This window comes from Erithacus rubecula, assembly GCF_903797595.1.
Source record: "Erithacus rubecula genome assembly, chromosome: 3".
In the NCBI taxonomy this organism is placed as follows: Eukaryota; Metazoa; Chordata; class Aves; order Passeriformes; family Muscicapidae; genus Erithacus; species Erithacus rubecula.
Window position 1 is genome coordinate 80,723,234 of NC_136689.1, and position 19,779 is coordinate 80,743,012.

General features: G+C 40.1%; 1 protein-coding gene across 1 annotated transcript in view; it reads right to left on the bottom strand.

Moving 5' to 3' along the window:
- Nucleotides 1-15,886, bottom strand: part of LOC306798961 (uncharacterized protein) — a 78,622-nt gene extending 62,736 nt beyond the window's left edge. The window contains exon 1 of the mRNA XM_079299369.1: nt 15,706-15,886. The gene's annotated coding sequence lies outside the window, so the exon portion shown is untranslated. The remainder of the gene's footprint in view (nt 1-15,705) is intronic.
- Nucleotides 15,887-19,779: the final 3,893 nt, after the last annotated feature.

Sequence of the window (19,779 nt, forward strand, 5' to 3'; positions counted from 1 at the left end):
AGACCGGCCCTAGCCTAGGTTAATTAACTCTGCCGTGCCTGTGTTTTCGTCCAGGGGCTCCATTCACAAGCTCAGCAGCAGCGAGTGTCGGATCACATGCTCCCGGTGTGCTGCACGCTCCGGGACATTTCTGCTGAGGCGGCTGCAGTAAAAGCAAGTGCCTTGATCCACTTCTGCGAAATGTTATTGCCAGGAAAGAAACACGGATGAAGCACCACTCAAATGACTGCAAGCTCTGACGAGGAACATAGCTGTTGAATTAACATCCCCAGATAAGCTTTACCCAACTTTTTCCAGTTTCTCTCTTTAATCATATGTACACTTAAAAGCGATTCTAGGTGTTTAAGATTTGTTTTTCAATTCTAGTTTTATGTGGAGTCCTCTTCCCTAAATGAATCCAGGTGGGTTTTCGTCATTTTTATTTCAGTCAAGTTAATCTAAAAAATTTAAAAATAATAATAAAAAAATACTATCAGCATTTCCTAGTCCTGATCAGCTTACAGCCAGGTAGTGTGGCAGATTTGGGATGGTCATTGCTCTCAGACCAGTCTCCAGTCCAGTGCAGTATTATTACAGGCAACCTTTTTTGTGAAGGAGAAAGTCACAGCTTTTTAAAACTGTCATGGCTGTGTTTGCTCTTCTAATGTTACAAGACCAATGAAAACTCTGCTCCAGTTCTGGAAGAACCTATTAAAAAAAAAAAAAACAGGACCTAACCTCTCCAGGTGAGCTTTCTGGTGTCATTGCACTTGCTATGCCAGATGTTATTCTATGATCTGGCTTCCATTTCCAGTGCCTGGGTTACCTACTCTAATGATTAGTTCTTCAACCTTGAAAAGCATCAAGAAATCCCAGATTAAGTTTTCCACCTGAACTCCTGAGTGAATGGGGTTACAAACTAAGCATATTGGGACCCCATAGGAAAACAAGTGTTTTGGAGACTTTTCCTGTTATTTTTTCTTCCTGAATTTGACTGCAAAGACTGAAAATTCAAAATTTGTTGTGAGGACGTAAGAGATACAAAACTAGTTGTCTCTAGTAATCTTAAAGATATCTGAAATCTTACTTCAATGTTTCATCCAAATGGCTTGCAAAAGGTAAATAGCTTTCAATTGAAATTTAAAATGGAAACTAAAATTAAGATTGGAGCATTAAAATGCTGGTTTAATTAGTGTTGAAATACAATCTCAAAGTCACCTGATGTGTTTTTATTTTTCTGTTATACCTGTAAAGCTTGCTGTGAAGAAGCAATAGTCACATTTTCCACTTAGATATTTCTTTTTGTAATTTCTCAGGAAGAAAAATGAAATAAAGTCTGAAGGTACAACAGGTAAGCTGGAAAAGGGGAATTAAATGCCCTTCTAAAAAAAAAAAAAAGCAAGTTCCATTTGTCTTCTACAATTTAGAAATTCTTCTTGCTCATACTAGTTTAGATAACTAAATAATTTACTAGATTTTACTAGATAATTCTCATCATAAGTGTTGGCAATAAACAAATCTTTGTTTAACAGAATCTTTCTGTGGTGGACGAAAGGAAGATCATTAAATTTGCTATCATAGCTGCTGGCTAAGTCAGACCTGATGTGGCCCTGTGAATTTCTTCCAGACCCTTCAGACTTCTCTCTCTTTCACAGAGAACAATTTCATTTACTGCTGAAACACAATGAAGAGATCCTCTCTTTAGTGCCAAACTTACAAAATTCAGGATACAAGTGTGTGAGAAATAACAGATGATCCCAAAAGGTTGAAAAGCTGGGGCTTGTTGGTAAGTACCCAACAGACCTATTATTCACAGCTAACAAGAGACAAGCTTTGATATGTGTTTGCACATTGAAGCCAACCATGATGACGATACATAAACGGTGCTGTGCCCATGCAGTCACAGCACTAATTTATTAACATTACTGAACCCTTTGGTTTGCAAACAAGGAGGGAGAGGCTGTGTTTAAGCAGGAGGCTCCAGCACAGCGCCAGAAAATGAAGCAGACAATGTGTTGTCAGTCACTGCTGTCCATTGTCAGCCCTTATGCAAAGACATGGACCAAAGCAGAGGGCATTAAACAGTTTGTACCCACTTTCTAACAGCTTTTGCCTTTTCCACGACTGTGCTATGCAGGTTAGAAATGAAAAGGCAGCTTCCTCAGGCTTTTAGTCCAGTTATGATTAGATGACTCTACTCCCAACTTTGCTCTTTCTTCACCTGAACAGCCTTCTCATAATAGCCTCGTGGTGTGGGTCTGTAGTTCACTGAGCCTAACATTATTTGAAAAACCCTGTTCTGAGCTATAACATAAAGGCCTTTAAATGGACTCAGATATACTCACTATCTTAGACATCAAGAAAATAATTTGAAGCAATTAACCAGGGATCTAGCACAATGTTTGTGCCTGTTTTTCACATCTGGTGTCAAAGGAACAGTCACTGTTGCCTATGCATCAAAAAACCCAGCTTTGTTGTATTTGGTTTACTCTGTGTCTGTAGTTTAAGGATGCTATTTTGGAGACTGCAGGCATTTTTTCCAGTTTTCCTTGCAGTTGCTCCTTCAAAAATAAAACAGTAGTAGAACTCCATCTCTGTCTTTCTTTTCCCCCTAATATATTCTTCCATTAATGTAAAAATGCTAGTTACAGGAAATTATCTATGAGAAAGTAAAAGAAACACAAACAAGTGAGAATGGAATGAAAAATCCTTTTATGCTCTGTAAACAAGGTCCAAATCTGCATAAACACAAGGATGAGACAAGAAAAAAAGAGAGTATTATAGATAAAATGTGCTACTAACAATTTTCTAATTAAAACAAAAGGTGCATGCATTTCCTTTGGGAGAAAGTAAGAATTAAATAAAGCCTTCCGACACGAATAGATGGATTACTCTCAACATATAAGGATAAAGCCTAAGTCTCCTGCAGAACATAAGTAGAATTTGCAACAGATTAGCCAGGAGATGAATCTGAGACAGAGCTGACAAACTGGGAAAGTAACTATCCTCTTTTTTCATAAATATTTTATGTGTGACTGGTTTTCCTTCTTCAGTTCCTATTGCTGGTTGTGTGAACATGTGAAGGTAAACCAAAGAAGGAAAAAAAAGGAACTGCTAACGAAGTGAACATGGACACAGACTCACACACACAGTTTCAGAGGAGTTAACGTACCATTTGCTGGTTGGAGGCAGCTTGAGCATATTACTCTTAAGGAAGCAAGCCTACAGAAAAGAGAGGTTGTGATGAACTGAAAAAGTGTCAATAGAAAAACTGACAGGCTGTGAAGAGTCACAGAGACAGTGAGAGCAGGCTGCAATCACAGTAGGCAGACTCTTGCAATACAGATATAGGAATAGCTTCTGCTCTGAGCTGAGATGTGCTTACCTAGGGGTGTAGGCACTGCCAGGGCACTGGTCCAGCCATGTATTGCTCACAGAGAGAGTGTTCTCAAGCATTGACTATTGTGAGCTTCACAGAAGCTGTGGCTGGCAGATGAACTGCTATGAGGCCTTAAATGTGCTGTGAAGACCTCATGTTAGAAAAGCAAGTTAGAGCAGGTAGTTTATGAATGGAATAACCCCTGTGTGGGTGAAAAGACAGATCCAGGTGAGGCATGGGGAACAAAGATGGCCTGAGATACAGAGTGAACAGAATGTAGTGTGATTTGTTTGGATCAGTGTTTACAAGGATATCAAAGAACACACAATGCTTGGTTAAGAAGGTATTTTGCCACTGCTGTGATTAATGCCTTGTCACAAGGGCCATGCACTTGCAATAAGCTTGAAAGAGCATTTGCCACCACTGTAAGACTTGAATCATTCTTGAAAGGATGAGAACATCACTAGAGTCTCTTCATAAAGAGCATGTTGGTGCCCAGTTATTTGAGATTACAGCAAGTACTACAGTAAGGCATCACACCAGTGTTTCTTGCTGTACCTCCCTGTCAGCTTTTCTGCAAAGGTGTCTTTGGCTGCCCTTCAGTCTGTGCTAATACATGCATCTTTCCAGAAAAGACCTGTGCAAAGCTTCCGGAGACTTTATGCTTAATAGAGCACATTGGAGAAGTTCATGGAGGATGGTCTCCTGTGGGAGGGACCCCATGCTGGAGCAGAGGAAAGACTCCTCTTCCTGAGCAACAGGTAGAAACAACCTGTGATGAACTGACCATAAACCCCTATTCCCTGTCTCCCAACACCAATGGGGAAGGAGGAGGTAGAGTCTGGGAAGGAGGGAAGGGAGGGGCAAAGGTGTTTTAAAGATTTATTTTACTTCTCATTATCCTGCTCTGATTTTGTTAGTAATAAATTAATATCCCAAATTTGGGCCTGTTTTGCCAATGATGATATTTGATGAGTGATCTCTCCCAGTCCTTATCTCAACCCACGAACCCTTGGTTACATTTTCTCTCCCCTGTCCAACTGCAGAGAGAAACAACAGAGAGGCTTTGGTGGGTACTGGCATCCAGCCAGGTTCAACCCACATGCACATATCCCAAAATAAGAGCTCTGGAGAACTTAGTGGGAGATCTTCCACACACACAGGGTCTCCCTGGTCATGGACACACATTCACAGCTGAAGCAATAAGGTAATATTTGCTCCTTTCTGCTCTGAGTTGTTGTCTTTGTCTCAGAGCTGGGAGTGATATATGTGCACAGCCCACCTGTTTGAGTGCAGGAAGATGCATTTACACCAAGATCAGTCTTTCCATTGAGCCATGTGCCCCTGCTCCTGACTCCTCCTAATAAGGTTAACATAACCAGTGCCATTTCCTAAAACAAACAGTCATAACATGCAAGTGTGATATGCGTCACATAACACCTCCTCTTTTCCCCTTTCCAACACTGTGGTTGTCACCAAGATGTGATGACCCCCATTACAGATCCCCTGATAGCATTGTGAAAAAGCTATTTGCCCATGCAAGATTGTTACCAGATGTGGTGACACCTGTTATGGAACACAGAAATGTAACTGTACATTAAATACTGGCAATAAAATCAAACAGCTGCAAGGCCTGATGCTGGACAGCAAAATGCATGATCCTCCAGTGGTCTGGGACACAGCCACTGCTGTCTTCTTCCTCTGAAGAACTGAGTAAATCAAGTTCTCCTGGGTAAAGTCTGAGTCCAGATTATTTTATCATGCATTGATTGCTAAGAATTAGACACAATCTGCAGCATATCCAAGTGACTAAAAGGGTAAGTAATTAAACACTCTTGATAGTAAAAAAGCTACAATCATACTAGAAATCTTTCTTAGCTAAAGTATAATTCATATATACTGTGAAACAATAAACTACACTAAATCCTAAAAATTGTAGATAACAATAAACTATGCTGAAAGTTAAGTGTTTAATTGTAGTAAAAAAGGTCTAATTGTACCTAAAGCCCTGTGGCAAATTCTCATTCTACCAAGGATCCCTAAAAGAATCCGCCTGTCCCTGTGACATTAGGTGACAGAGCCACCAAGTGTTCACATGCTTCATCCTGCCAGCTCCATAAGAAAGGCAGTCATCTCCAGCTAGGAGGGAAAACAGTGAGCCAGGAAAGATAACAGCTTAAGCTGCTGCAGGTAGCTTCACCACAGTGCAGCCAGCCATCTCCTCACTCAGAATTGCTTGCCATCTGTTCTCCTTATGATCTTGTTCACTTCCACACCTCAGATAATCACAGCTTCCACATTATCATTAGGAGAGACAGGCTCTCATTTAGCCAGGGTTTACTGGCAGAGACAGGCAGTTAAATAAGAAGGACAATCCAATGTATTCACTACATTTGGACTCAGAGGCCTTAGTTCAAGCTCCTGCTTTCAAGTACAGATACAAGTCTTTGCCATATGCTGTGAAATGCTGGGTAGGTTCTGAGAGGAATTTTCCATGAAATATTTTGCTAGAAAGGGTTGTTCTCTTCCAGCTTATTTTTCTGTGCTACCACGTTTGGATTCAGCTAGATTTGGAATCCAAACAGCCTAAATCTAGGCCAGGTTTAAAGTGGCAGCACCCTCTGTCAAAACTCTGGCAGAGTTCGTCGCTGGTCAGAGGCACAAATTTTGAACCTCCCTGTGCTGAGGTCAGATGGTGCCAGTCTAGAAGCAAACTGTTTTCACAGCAGTCTGATAAGCTGCATAGTTCCCTAAAAGGCAATCTAGGAAAGTTTTGGAAATTTTGAGATTTCTGTTTGCTTTCTTCCTGCCAACTTTTAAAAAAACACTCTCTTATTTAGTGATCTTGTTCTGTGTAGTCTTAAGAGACATCTCTTCCACCTCCACCATCAGGCCAACTTTTGTCAGCAGGAAGTGGTTAAGAAATGTCATTTTTCACTGTTTTCAGTGCTCAGAGAACATAGAAGGATGTTAAATTACGCTTAAGGAAGGAGAATCACTACCACATTTTATGTTGCATACACTGGAAAACATAATGAAGCAAGATAACTTACCTGCCCATAGCTTCTGGTAAATTCTAGGGGATGTTTTCAGTTTTCTCTCTTTCAACTACACACCAGTCTAAACCTATTACTGTTGCCCATTGAAGCAAAAAGTAAGAAAACAGCTATGCATCTAGATTCTCTGACTTGTGAATGATTTAAAAGCAGTTAATATTTTACACTGGTTGCTAATTTTCTTTCTTAATATGTATGCTCAGCATGCAAAAATCACACTAATCTTTCATCAAAATGATCATTTATTTACTTTATCTTGCACAATACTGAACTCATACAACCCAGGTTTACATTTTATGTGACTTTAGCCTTCAAGAAGAAAATTAATTTACTATATGTAAAAAAAGAAAAAAAGCCTGACTCGAGATTCTTCAGCTGTGAGTACAATACATATCAACAACACTCCAATCCTGCAACATGGCTAAGATAAAGAAAATAACTCAAAGCTATGTTAAACAAAGGATTAATTATATGATCTCCTTACTTTCCATTCACTGAAAAAAAATCCCATGAAAAATAGTGTTACACTATATTAAATGGATACTTACAAAGAAGAGTTGATTTCTACCAATGCTAGAATAGTAGACTGCCACACAAACCCTGGCTCAAGACAATACAGTTTTCTTCAGTTCTGCAGCTTTCAGCACTGCTGGCTGCTGCTATCCAGGAAGACAAGCTGAAAAACTGTGATGACCAGGTGACCAGAAGCATCCTCAACTAGCATTTGGAAGACGACTGGGGAGTAAGGGATCCAGAATCTGTGTTAAGACTCAGAACATTTTCTATAGTTCTGCCTGTTGAATTTGAAATAGAGATAGGTGGAGCTGTGGGTTTTCTTACGGTGAAGCTGTTCACATCCTCATCAGGCATGCAAAATAAATTCTTTTCTTATGTGAAAAATGGGCTGAATATTGTGCCTGGGATCGAAATGAGAGTGTAGAGGCACTGTGCAGTGCAGAAGAGAATGATGTCCAAATTACAGCAGGGGTCATAACTTCCTGTACTCATAGCTCAGTTACACTTCATCATCTAGCATTACCTATTTCATATTTCTCTTCAGGTTTGTCCTGTTAAACATCTATTGAATAAGCCATTCATGTTCATAACATTTCCTGTTTGGTTGAAAAGATAACCTTCCTGCTGTTTTTCAAATAAGTGAATGGTACTTCTATGATACAACATGTCTATGTCTGTTCTGTTTTCCTTCCAGTTTTCTTTAACAGGTACTTTTCTTGAGCAAAAGAAGGTTTTAGCCTGCTTTGGATACAATAAATTTTGATTCATCATCTTGGCAATTTCAAAACATCTCCACTACTTATCAGAGGCATCTGTTGCTAAAGTAACTACCAGTTGTCTGCAGAAACTGTATTTTTTCCAAAAAACCTCTAATCCTCTCCTGAAAACAAGTACTGGATTCACTTCTAGCATGGAGTTGCGCTGAGCAGTAGAAACCACAAAAAGATGACAAATCAAAATCTGGCAGCAAGGTCAGCTGTACTAGAAGTGATAATCTTTGCACTGTAATTACGCTGTAACAACATGATGTAATAACATTCAAAACTTCAGAATAGTAAACACCTTTGCACAACTTTATTTTTGTAATCTGTGTACCAGACATGCGTACACTAAAAAGAAATACTTGAAAGCAAATGGCCTCCATAGCCTCGTTCTTGTGATGGAACTTGACCCTCAAAACAAGCAAGACAAACTAAAGATGTGTCAATATCCCTTTCCTAGTAAAACAGCATAAACATGACTATAAGTCCACCAAAGAACCTGCATAACATCAAGATAATTTCAAGTTTCAAAATTAATGAAACATTCAAATTAGGGATTATTTTCCAAATAAAATGGTAACCAAAAAGTGGGTTTTTTTATCAGCTGCTATCAAGAGCTGGATAAATAAGAACAGGTGAGAAAGAAGGCACTAACACACCACACTTACTGTTCTGTATCAATATTTTTTTATTTTGCAGTATTAATAACACTGGCTTCCCTATACCATCTTTAATATCTTACTCCTTTCTGTCACCTACGAAATTTTGACAAAATGTATGTGCTTTTAAAATGACTATTCATAAAGAGGTATTACATTAAAAATTGTTGCTCCAAAAGGGCACAATGTATTTTTAAGAAATATATATTCAAAAGTATAAGAAATCTGCTCTTGAAAATTAAAAAAAAAAATTGACCAAAGGAATCTTCAGAATAAAGCAAAAGCCGTATCAAAGAAGACTGACATTTTTCATCTTATTTTCTTTTTAACCTTGAAAGGAAACATGTGAGAAAGACACATTAGTAGCAAATGAGTCGTTCACCACTCAATCTTAAAGTCATTTAAGGACTAGTATGCAATTAAGTAATTACTGGGCTGAACAGAACAGCAGTCAACATGGTAACAAATTATTGCAATGGTAAAAAAATATTTTTTTTTTTGAAAAAGAAAAATTAAACAGACAAAAAATATGTTTGCATCTCAGATATTTGGACAGAGCTAGAATGGAAATCACCCAAAGGCAGGAACATACTAATTAGGAATGTACAATAGAAATATGTATCAATAACTTTGAAAAGGAGGAGGCAGAGGTAGGCGTAAGAACAACCCCGGGCATGAATTCACACAACAGTTGTGTGCCGTGGGCAGATATCCTTGAGATCAGCCTTATAACTAGCTGAGCTGCTGATGCAGCTACAGAGAATCCTCACACTTACATACAATCATAATAATGTATTCTATTTTCTGTGCCTTATCTTTCATTAGCACAAAACACATTTGCAAGGTTCTGGGTTTTACTTTTGAATTTAAACTTTACATTATAAGAAGAACAATTTTCAGCAGCCTCGCACAACAATAGGCCCCATCCTGGCAGGTGTGGCAGGCCTCAGGATGTGGTCCTGCAAAACTTGCTCAGGAATCAACCCCTTTGTACCTGGTCCCCAGGTACCCGAGGAGAATGGCACAATATGGGCCCATTTAAGAGCTGGCAGGGCAGGCAAACGAGGAGATGAGTCGTCGCCTCTGTGAGCAGTGCCAAGAAAAAAAACTCCTGGCATGTGCAAGGCAGCAGAAAACAGGAGAGAGAGCGTGTGAGGCACCTGTCATGTTAGCAACCAGCAGATGAAGGACTGCTGAGAGTCTGAAAAGATCTTGTAAGAGAAGCTTAACATATATAAGCATGTACTTCTATGCCCACCTGAGTAAAGGCTGTATGTCATTAGCCTCAACAAACAAGGAACATATGGCTAAATAATTAAATAAATTCTAGTATGATGATGAAAAGGAGGATTCTAGGGACAGATGCCAACATTAAATATAAATTTCCTTAGAAGGAAAAGAATGCTGAAGAAAAGAAGAATATGCCATAAGAAAAAAAGATTTAAATGCAAAAAAAAAAAAAGAAAAAAAAAAAAAAGAAGGAAAATCACGGCTGTATGTGTAACGTGTGCATCCAGTCAGAGGTTGCTGCTTTTTCCTGCTGGCTCAGGCCAGGGCCCTGCTGCTGGCTGGGGACTGGCTGGGGATGCCTGCTGTACTGGTGCTCTAGCTGGGGTGCAAAATGCTTTTTGTTTGAGCGTGCACATTCCTCAAAGTTAGGCTAATGCTGTTATTGTTTACAAAGCTTCACAAATGCTTCCTATTGCTTAATAAGTTAGTTTGAATTAATTAGTTGAATTGGTTAATTAAGGTGAATGAATACCAAAAAATGTATTTGGTCTCAGAACTTCTATTCCTCAGCAATTATAGCTTTCTATCTGCATTTTTTATGCAGTTTGACTTCATATGCCAGTTTATCATTATCCTTAATAATAAGCGTTAAGCAGTCATGCAGAGGTTTTCCAGTTCTCACAATCAAGTATTTCCTTTGATTCTACATTGTGTTATTAAATTTCACTTACACATTATTTAGGAAACTTATTGATATGAAGGAATTTTCCTGATAAATTGAGATATCACTAAGTTGCTTTTAATTATTAAACTTTTAATATTTAATATGAGGAACGTCTGTAACACCTTCCTAGTTTCTACTTTTCATGAGAAATGTTTCAAAAAGGTACTCTTTAGCTGTAATTTGTTTTTTTTCCAGAAATACATTCTTTTGTTTCCTGCATGTCTTTTATACTTGGGCAGAAAATATAATATTCTTATGGAATATTTTCAGTGTGTGTCAATAAACCTGGGCAAAAGACCACAGAATCACAGAACTGGTCAGGTTGAAGAGACCACAGTGGGTAATCTGGTCCAACCTCCCTGCTCAAGCAGGGTCATTGCAGAGCTAATGTCACAGGACTATGTCCAGATGGTCTGTGAATATCTCCAGTGAGGGAGATTCCACAACTTCTCTGGCACCCTGCTCCAGTGTGTGGTTACCTGCACAAGAAAGTTCTTCTTCATATTCAGGAAGGTGGAACTTCCTGTGCATCAGTTTCTGCCCATTACCTCTTGTCCTGTTGTAGGGTGCCACTGGGAAGAACCTGGATGTCTCCTCTTGACAATCTCCTTTCAGATATTTATACACCTTACTGAGGTCCCCTCTCACTTGTCTCCTCTGAAGACTTAACAGGTCCAGCGCCCTCAGCCTGTCCTCATAAGAAAGATTCACACAACATCCCTCTTTCTCTCCCACAAATTCTCTTAGATATTTGTCTTGTATTAGAATACATCTCCCATCTCAGACCTCTCACTACCCATCAGTACAGTGAGTATTCTTTCTGGTCCATTCCTTCTATGTCCCATCTCAACCACAGCTGGAGGTCTGAGAGTCCTCTACTTCAGCTGCCTAAAATATATGAAAGCTGCAGTACCTGGGGTCTTTATATTTGTGAGATACAAAAACTTGCAGTGAAAGGGTATCATTCTGCCATCCCATTATCCCCTCCCCCTCTTTTTTTTTCCTATTAAAGATGCAGCCATAGGAACTGGGGAGAAGAGCTAGGAATGTCACATCTTGAATAGTCAGTACAGAGCTGCAGGAAGCTCAGTACAAATAATCTGAAGTAATGCACGATACAGAGAGAGTTAAGTCTTAAGAGTCAAACTTAGTCTAACCAATGTTGGTGGCACTGTTGGATGAAAACCTCTGTTTAATAAGCAGGATGATCAAGAATAGCAAGAAGTTCGGATCCACTAAGAATAGATGGGAGAATTACAGGAAAAATATCCTAGTGACTTTCGATCAATTGTTGGAACATTTCTTGAACATTCAATATTCTCTCAGATTTTCATTTTCAAAAAGTCTTCAGTGCCCTCCTGGAGCATAAGAGAAGATTTTTCTTCAAAGGCACTTACACTGTCCTCTGGGAAAATTCAAATGAGTGGGCCTGATTAGCTTTGAAAACAGAACAACATGACAGAAACCAAGGAAAGGATAAGTGAACGAAAGAGTACAGGGAGAAGACTAAGAACTTATTTCTGTTTTTTTCAAATTCTAAAAGCCCAAGAGGGGCAATTCCGGGAAATTGAAGACAGCACATTAAAAATAGACAGAAGGAAACACTTTTTCACATCATGTGTGGTTAAAACCGTGGAAAATATAATTACCACAGGAAGAATTACAGTCAAGAACTCAGCAAGATTTTGATGGGTTTGCAGATGTATAAGGATATCAAACATATCAAGAGCAATTTAAAACTGCTGGAAGGCACATGTATTTCTTCAGGGAAAACTGTCCAAGCATTTTAAAACTGCACAAAGACATGTGCTAATCAAACTGAGAGACAAAGAAAAAGGTCTCTGCAAGATAATGCACCCACAGGATGCCGTTGGAGAAATGACACCTCCTCTGAAATCCTTTGTATTCAGTCTCTCTCCCTCCATCTAAAGAAGCAGCACAGAAAGGGACAATATCTGCCACACTGAAAGGCCATTTCCTTTAGGGTATTGTGCAAGATGAAAAGGTGTCTGCCAGCCATTCTCCCAGCATGCTGGCATTTCAGCAGTCTTCAGCTTGTTCCATGTGTCTGGAAATGTGTATTTGCCTTGAAATTCATAGAGCTGGTTCTACGATTAGCTGGATCGGTTCTACTTCTCTGAGCTCAGATTGTTTTTAAAAGCAGAAAGCACCATATGTAGTATAGCCATAATTTCCCATCTCACTTTTTTGCATGACTAGTCACAGTAATGACGCTTCCCTCTTGTTATGTCACGTTATCTGTACCTGCACTGTCATGTGTCAGAAAAAAGAAAATCTAAAAACTGTGAGGTTTATTCATTTAAATGAAACCGTTTGTCAACAGCATAACTGAGTGCAAGTGAGGCCAAAACACAGGGAGGTGTTATAAGCAACTTAGCAGCAGTACTATTCTGATCATGAATTTATAGCCTTCCTAAACAGTACACTCCAGTGAACTTATTTTTTCTAGGACCTCTTTTTCCACTACAACTACTTATATCCTGTCTACCGAGCAGGAAGCAATTATTCCCTTCCCTTTTGTAAAGTGAACTCTGAATTATATGCCAGTATAGCTGACACCAGTGCTTGACGTTGCCCTAGCAATCAGACAGTAGATGGTACTTGGTACATTAAAAAAAAAAAAAATAAAGAATTCAGAAGCATAAGGAATGTCACAAACCCAAGTTTGGCATGACTGGCTTGAAACACTGAAATGCTAATAATAACCCTGACTTAGGGTTATACATATTCCAGCTTCAACTGGAATGCACAGTTGCTGTTACTATGGCTTCAATTGCCTCCAGTGTTAAAATCAGATGAGTCCCATGTCCTCTCTCCTTACACTCTTTTTAGTGACTGAAACCTTTCCACCTTATCTTTGTTCAGAACACTTCAAAACCTTCCTAACCTCTCTGCTTCATATCCAGTCTTGCAAAGACAGGCTGTACCCAACAGATGGGGAGATACATCCTCTATAGAGGCTGTTTTGATAGGTGACACAGTGCTGGAGTCACATCTTTGCCTTGAAGTCATCCCATGTTCCTACACTGAGACTCACAGCATAGCACTTCACTGAGGGAGAATAAATGGGGAAAAAAACCACCAAAAATGTGCTGCCTTTAATCCTTGCATCAGTCATCAATTTCTTAGGGACAGAATCTCTTTGCCTCTGAAGCTGTAAAAAGTAAATTCAGGAATAAAGCAGTATGTCTGACATAATAGAAGAACAGTAACATTAAACTACATTTGACTCCATGTAAACTACCGAATTCCTCTGTAAACATACAACCAGGAAAGATAAAAGTGATTTGTATTTACACCTTCACAAAGCTAAATGGAGAGTGGAGGGGAAAAGTGGGAATGACACAGTATTATTTAACAGTAAATTGTCAGAGCAACCTTTTAAGCATACAAAGAGCCTAAAACTACAATCTCAATTTATTTTCCAAGAAATTACTATTTACTATAACATTTCTTCTCCTGTTTATTCATTTGGTTTTGAATAGATAGCAATACAATCCACACAGAATGAAAAAAGTTGGAAAAAAGTACAACAAAACAGTTGTTTCATTCCAAAATTTTCTACAGGATATCACTGCTAGGAGAAAAAAATATAATCAGCATGAACTGGCTTAATAGGGAGACACCCATCACAAGAACACTGGAGGATTGCAGACATGCAGAGGGTAACAGACAGTTGAGATTAGTAACAGAATTGGGACCAGGATATGCTGAAAGTAAATTGAGTTTGTTGTATAAACTGAACTTTTTATTTCACTTAGCAATAATGAAATACTGTTGGCCATGCATTTTTCTGATTACACAATATATTATCTGTGATTGAAAAAACATACTTATTATGTGCCTCAGAAGAATAAGGTGAACAGCTTTTCACAGAATCACAGAATGAACTAGGCTGGAAAAAACCTTTGAGATCATCAAGTTCAACCTATGACCTAACTTAACACCTCCTCATCAACTAAACCATGGCACTGAGTGCCAAGTCCAGTCACTTTTTTAACACATCAAGGGATGGTGACTCCAGCACCTCACTGAGCAGACGATTCCAGTGCTCAATTACTCTTTCAGTGAAGAATTTTTTCCCTGCTGCCTAACCTAAACTTCTCCTGGCACAGCTTAAGACTTGTATCCTTTCATTCTGTCAGTTGCTGCCTGGTGAAAGAGACCAACCCTCACCTGACTACAACCACATTTCAGGAAGTTGTAGATGCTAATAAAATCACCCCGAGTCTCCTTTTCTCCAGGCTAAACAGCACCAGCTCCCTCAGGAGTTCCTCACAGGGTTTGTGTTCCAAGCCCCTCACCAGCCTTGTTCCCTCCTCTGGATGCATTCGAGCACCTCAGCATCCTTCCTAAATTTAGGGGCCCAGAACTGGACACAGCATAATTGAAATAAGAGAGTAAGAAACACACACTAAAGCAACACAGAAATTTCCCATTGATATGTATCAATTGACCAATCAAAGAAAAAGCTCTCTTACAACTTTAAACAACCTTTAGCAATTTTAGCAAGAAATTCTAGTTTCCTCACTTTGTGTTGCTGGTGAGGGATGCAGGTTTTGAACATCAGAATTTCACTATGCTCTTCCTTGAGGCATCACCCAAGGAAACCTTTCAGCATGTATCACAAGCATACAGCAAATCTGGTTTTCATTCAACTTTTACTAGAGTGTCTTCTTTTTCTCTTTTATTTGCCATTTATATAAGCCGTAAATTTCTGTAATGTAAACAGTGATTGTCATTCTACTCCACCTTTCCAATTTCAGCATCTTCTTACTCTTTGAACCCAGTAATGCTGCAATAATTTTTGTTGTTTCACATTTAGCCCCACATAAAACTGTAGTGTCAACATGAGGATCAGTCCCTGAGGCATAAATAGTGTCTCTCTAAGAGGATACACCTCGTGTGACAGGTTTACAACGAAACCAAGCTCAAGAATTAGAAGCAAAAATTTTTAAAACAAATAAGAACTTTTTTTCTGACCAAATTTGAAAAATTAGTAAAATTACCTTGTCAGCTGGGATCCAGCTCCATGACTGCCCAGTACACCATCATTTAGTACTGCCATTCCTCCAGACTGCTTCCCTTAAGCAAGCAGCAGTGCCCTCAACTCAATTTTTTAGCAGCAGTTAAGAAGACGTTCTCTTAAAAATGTTGTGAATAGCAAAGCTTTGATTTCAAAATACTTCATGAACTGCTGACTCTTTCACCAAAACTGGCTTAAGCACATGTCAATTAAAATATATACATTTAGCACATTATGCTGCACTTCTAAACACTGACCAGTTTAATACCTAACAAATTATGTGGATTTGTTGGATTATATTATTTGGTGAAAGTGCAGAGGTTCACTTTCAGACATTACCGAATCTATCCTTACCTCTCTGGGGATTTCACTCCTTTTTCGGGTATCTTGGAAACAGGTATTGTTTTTAGTTCCCTACAGCTCACAGTCGCCCTGCGAAGAAGAGGTCACCAGGAGTGTCTAAGGAATTTTTATCTCAAGAAATTTCTAAGGCTTTTCCAGCAACTACCGGGGCTTCTCTGGTGCTGTGCTCGCCCTGCACTCACTCCTCCGTTAACCATTAACCCGGCGTGGCCCTATGTCAGCGCTATCAGCCGCTCTTTCTCAACACGGGCTAACCAGGAAACCCGTGCGCTCATTCAGCCGCAATTACCACTCATTGCGATAGGAGGGACGCGGCATTTCTCACTTATTCACAGAGTCTCAGGTGAAAACTCCAACGAGACGTGGGATGGAGGAGCCAGCAGCCCCGGCGCGTCCTGCCTCTGCCGAGGCTTTGTGCCAGCCGGCCCGCGCTGACCGCCCTTACTCCGGGATTAGACTTGTCAGAACCGGAGACTAGAAATCAGCAGAATGGGGCTCTTGTTTGTCAGCTGCCCGGGTGAGCCCTCCCTGGGGCAGGACAGAGCCCAGCACCCTGCTGTGCCTGCCCTGGGCGGCCATCCGGCAGCAGGATCCTCCAGAGGGGATGGAACCAGCCTGGGCACCAGCAAGTGGTCTCATCACTGCACGGAGATTGCTGTGCCTCAAAGGCGGGTGTCAAGAGGATGGTGTCAGACCTTCCAGTGGTGCCCAGAGACAGGATGAGGAGCACTGGCCATGAACTAAAACACAAGTTCAACAGGAAGAAGAATATCTTTTCGTTGAGGGTGAAAAAGGCTACCCTGAGAGGTTTGTGGAGTCTCTGTGTCTATAGACATTCAAAATTCAACTGGACACATTGCTGTGTATCCTGATCTAGGTGAGTGTGTCACGGCAGGTGGTTGGGCTGGAAGATCTCCAGAGATCCCTTCCAACCCTAAAAATTCTGTGATTTACTCTTTCCATTATTTCCCTGCCTGGGAGAGCCTCGGCAGCTCCCCCCTTGGCCTGTGCACCCCATCACAGGGCTCCCCCTCCAGCTGCACCATAGTTGTCAGCAAGAAAAAATCACCTGGCTCTCACCAGAGCCCCTTCCTGTTCCCCAGATGCCAATGGTGTAAGGAAAACCTGCATTTTACCTAGGGGAACCCTAAGTAAACATGTCCCACACTACTGAACAAAAATGCCTAGAGATACCCATTACATGCAACTTCTCGCATAACCATTTCTGAGTTTGAAAGGGAGTAGCACCAATTCTGTTTAAAGCTCATTTTAGAGGACATCTCAAAAGCTCTGTCCCTGCCAATTATAATCCAGTTTTGAGTCTGAATGAATGAAGCCAGACACTATTCTTGAGCAACTTCAGAGCCCTGATGGACTCAGCTCTGAAACCCTCCTAGTGGGAAGCTAGAGCAGGGGAAGGCACGTGAGGATAGGACAGCTGTTGCAGACCCTGGAGGCATCACTTCCTAGGGTGGGCTGGTAGGAAGCCAATTCAATACTTACATGGCTGCTTTGCTAAGGGCAGCCTTAGTTGAGTCAAAGGGAGCCTCCAGTTGACTGTAGAGCAGGTTTTCCTGATCCTTCCTCAGATGTTAAGTGCTACCTTCAATTGCTTCTGTATGAGCCAGCCCTCATGTGGGCACATTCCCAGATCAGATAAAAAGTATCTCCAGCCCTTGTCTGTAGCCTTAGTAGTGGGCATGCAGGGAACTTATATGTGTGCTGTCAAATAATGATTCTTCTCCTGAAGACTGCTCCTGGCACTTGGTGACATGTGACCAATGGACTTTGAGAGAAAAAGATGGTATTTTTGTAGTTATTATCCATCAGCTGAGTTTTCTCTATCATGATGTGATAGAAGCCCTTTGTGAACCCATGTGAACTTTTGCCACATGCTATATTTTGTAGTGGACAATGCAAGAGATTATATGAGCAGTTTACCAAGAAATACTTCTGGTTTTCCTGAACTGGTCCTCTGCATACTTCAGGTGACTTATGTATAATAAAAAAAAATATCTCATAATTAAGTGTTTTGTTTCAGCTCAGCTGCCTATGTTTATCTATAAATCTATGAATTTGATTGTTCCTCTGACCTTTATGTTTGGTGTTCCATTTCTACTGCATCCTAAGTCTTCTTTTCTGCTGTCATTGGAGTTCCTGCTCTCTTTTATACTTCTAGGGAGAGAGGATCTCTTCCCAGGTACATGCGCTTCTCTGAAGCACTCTCTTTTCTAGAGCAGGTCAAATGCTTGTTCTAGCAACTGATTTTAAATATTTTGAGTCAAACTTTGTGAGCCTTCAATGACTTTCACCCTTGTTTAGCCAGCTGTTTTCACAAACCTTACTGTCTAGTGAAAAAAGACCTCAAATAACTCTTCTATCCACCAATTCTGTAATTACCAATTTACACTTTTCAGGAAGCTTGAATCCTCACAGCTTGCCTTGTTTCTGCATTTGTTTTTTATTCTGAGAGTGCTACAGCAATGTGAAAACTAGGAGCTGGAAAGTCACACAGAGCACATTATTATCATGCACAAATTCATGAGCAGAGAGAAGTATCATGGAGGGAATTGAATAATGAAAAGGTCTAAAAAATTATTTTAAAATAGGATATGCCTAGGAATCTTTGTGGAGCAATGATATTGTAGACTTTCAGGAATGTGCTTAGCCATTTGCTTTAGCCATCATTGTTCTTGGCAGAACCATACTACCATACTCTCACCTTCCTTTTCTTCTAATGGCAGCGGGACAGGCTGTTTTTGAAGAATGGGCAGGTTGTAGAGAACACTGCTGCTTCTCCCCTGGGTAATGCAAGATGCCAGTCCTAACACCTCTGGAGAACGTTTCAAAGGGCAAATACAATGGGAGCCTTGATGTAGAAGTGTCTTCATAAATTTGAGGGAAGAGGAGGGGAAACTGCTTCTTGGGGAGTGGTGAGCAGCAGTCAGGGCATCACAGCACTATCTTCCCTGTGATTCTTTCCTACTCACACCCAAACCACCCCTTGGACAATACTGCCCAAGAGAAATTCTTTTCTCCCCTCCCCTTCTTTCCCTGTCTCTCTTCTGAGCTCTAAGGAGTTGTACTACTGAGCACAGCCAAGCTGAGCTTCAGGGCCCATATAAACTCAGGCTGTATTTTTGCTCAGGGCCAGCAGCTGCTTGCAATTGAACCTTCCTATTCCCCAACTTGTGGCATCAGGATCTTGCAGCCAAGGGATGGAAAACACCTGATTATAGAAAAGCATAACAAACCTGGGCAACTAACAAAGGTTGTAAGACCCTATTAATCCCAGTTTAGTGTCTTGTGTGAACCTGTGTTCCTTGCTAAAACATCTACTGGTAACTGTGCAAAATGATGAGCAATTAGAGCAGAATTGTCTTTGGGCTAAGGGTTTGGAATGTGTGTTACACAAACAAATCAATTTTCAAGTCTCAGATGTGACCAATCACAGTATCTAATGAAAATCATACAGGTCTTGGACACAGTTGTGGTTATCTTGGATTTTCAAATACTAATTAAATTGTGCTTCAGGTTAGGGAAAACTTAATATTTAGAATGCAGAAGGAACTCAAATGAAGGCAGCATGGATATTTCAGAGGAAGATATCTTTTTTGTCCATCTGCTGACATTGCAAATGAAGTTTCCAAGATGTCAGAAAAACAATATCTGAGATGCAAAGCAGTCTACAGACTGGACATTGACAAACCAGATTAAAGCATTACTAAATTAGCAATAACAAAGATCAAGTCATCTAAAGTTCAACTTGAAGGGAAATGGCTCATCTGGTGATGTTTTTCTCATCTGGTTTTACAGGTACAGGCTGAAGCAGCAATTTAAAGTAATGCTAATTTAATGGCTCTTTGTATTAGGATGAAAGTCCTGCAGCCACATGCTGTAAAATATGAGTCTGATAGGAATTTACTTATAGGTACAAATGCATTTAAGCTGTTTTGCCTGGTGAACCTTGTGCTAGAATGCTTAATGTGGGATCAGATATCTGATCATGTCTATTGTTCTGCAGCTGAAGTAAAAGAAACACAAATCTATCAGGCAAGTAATTCA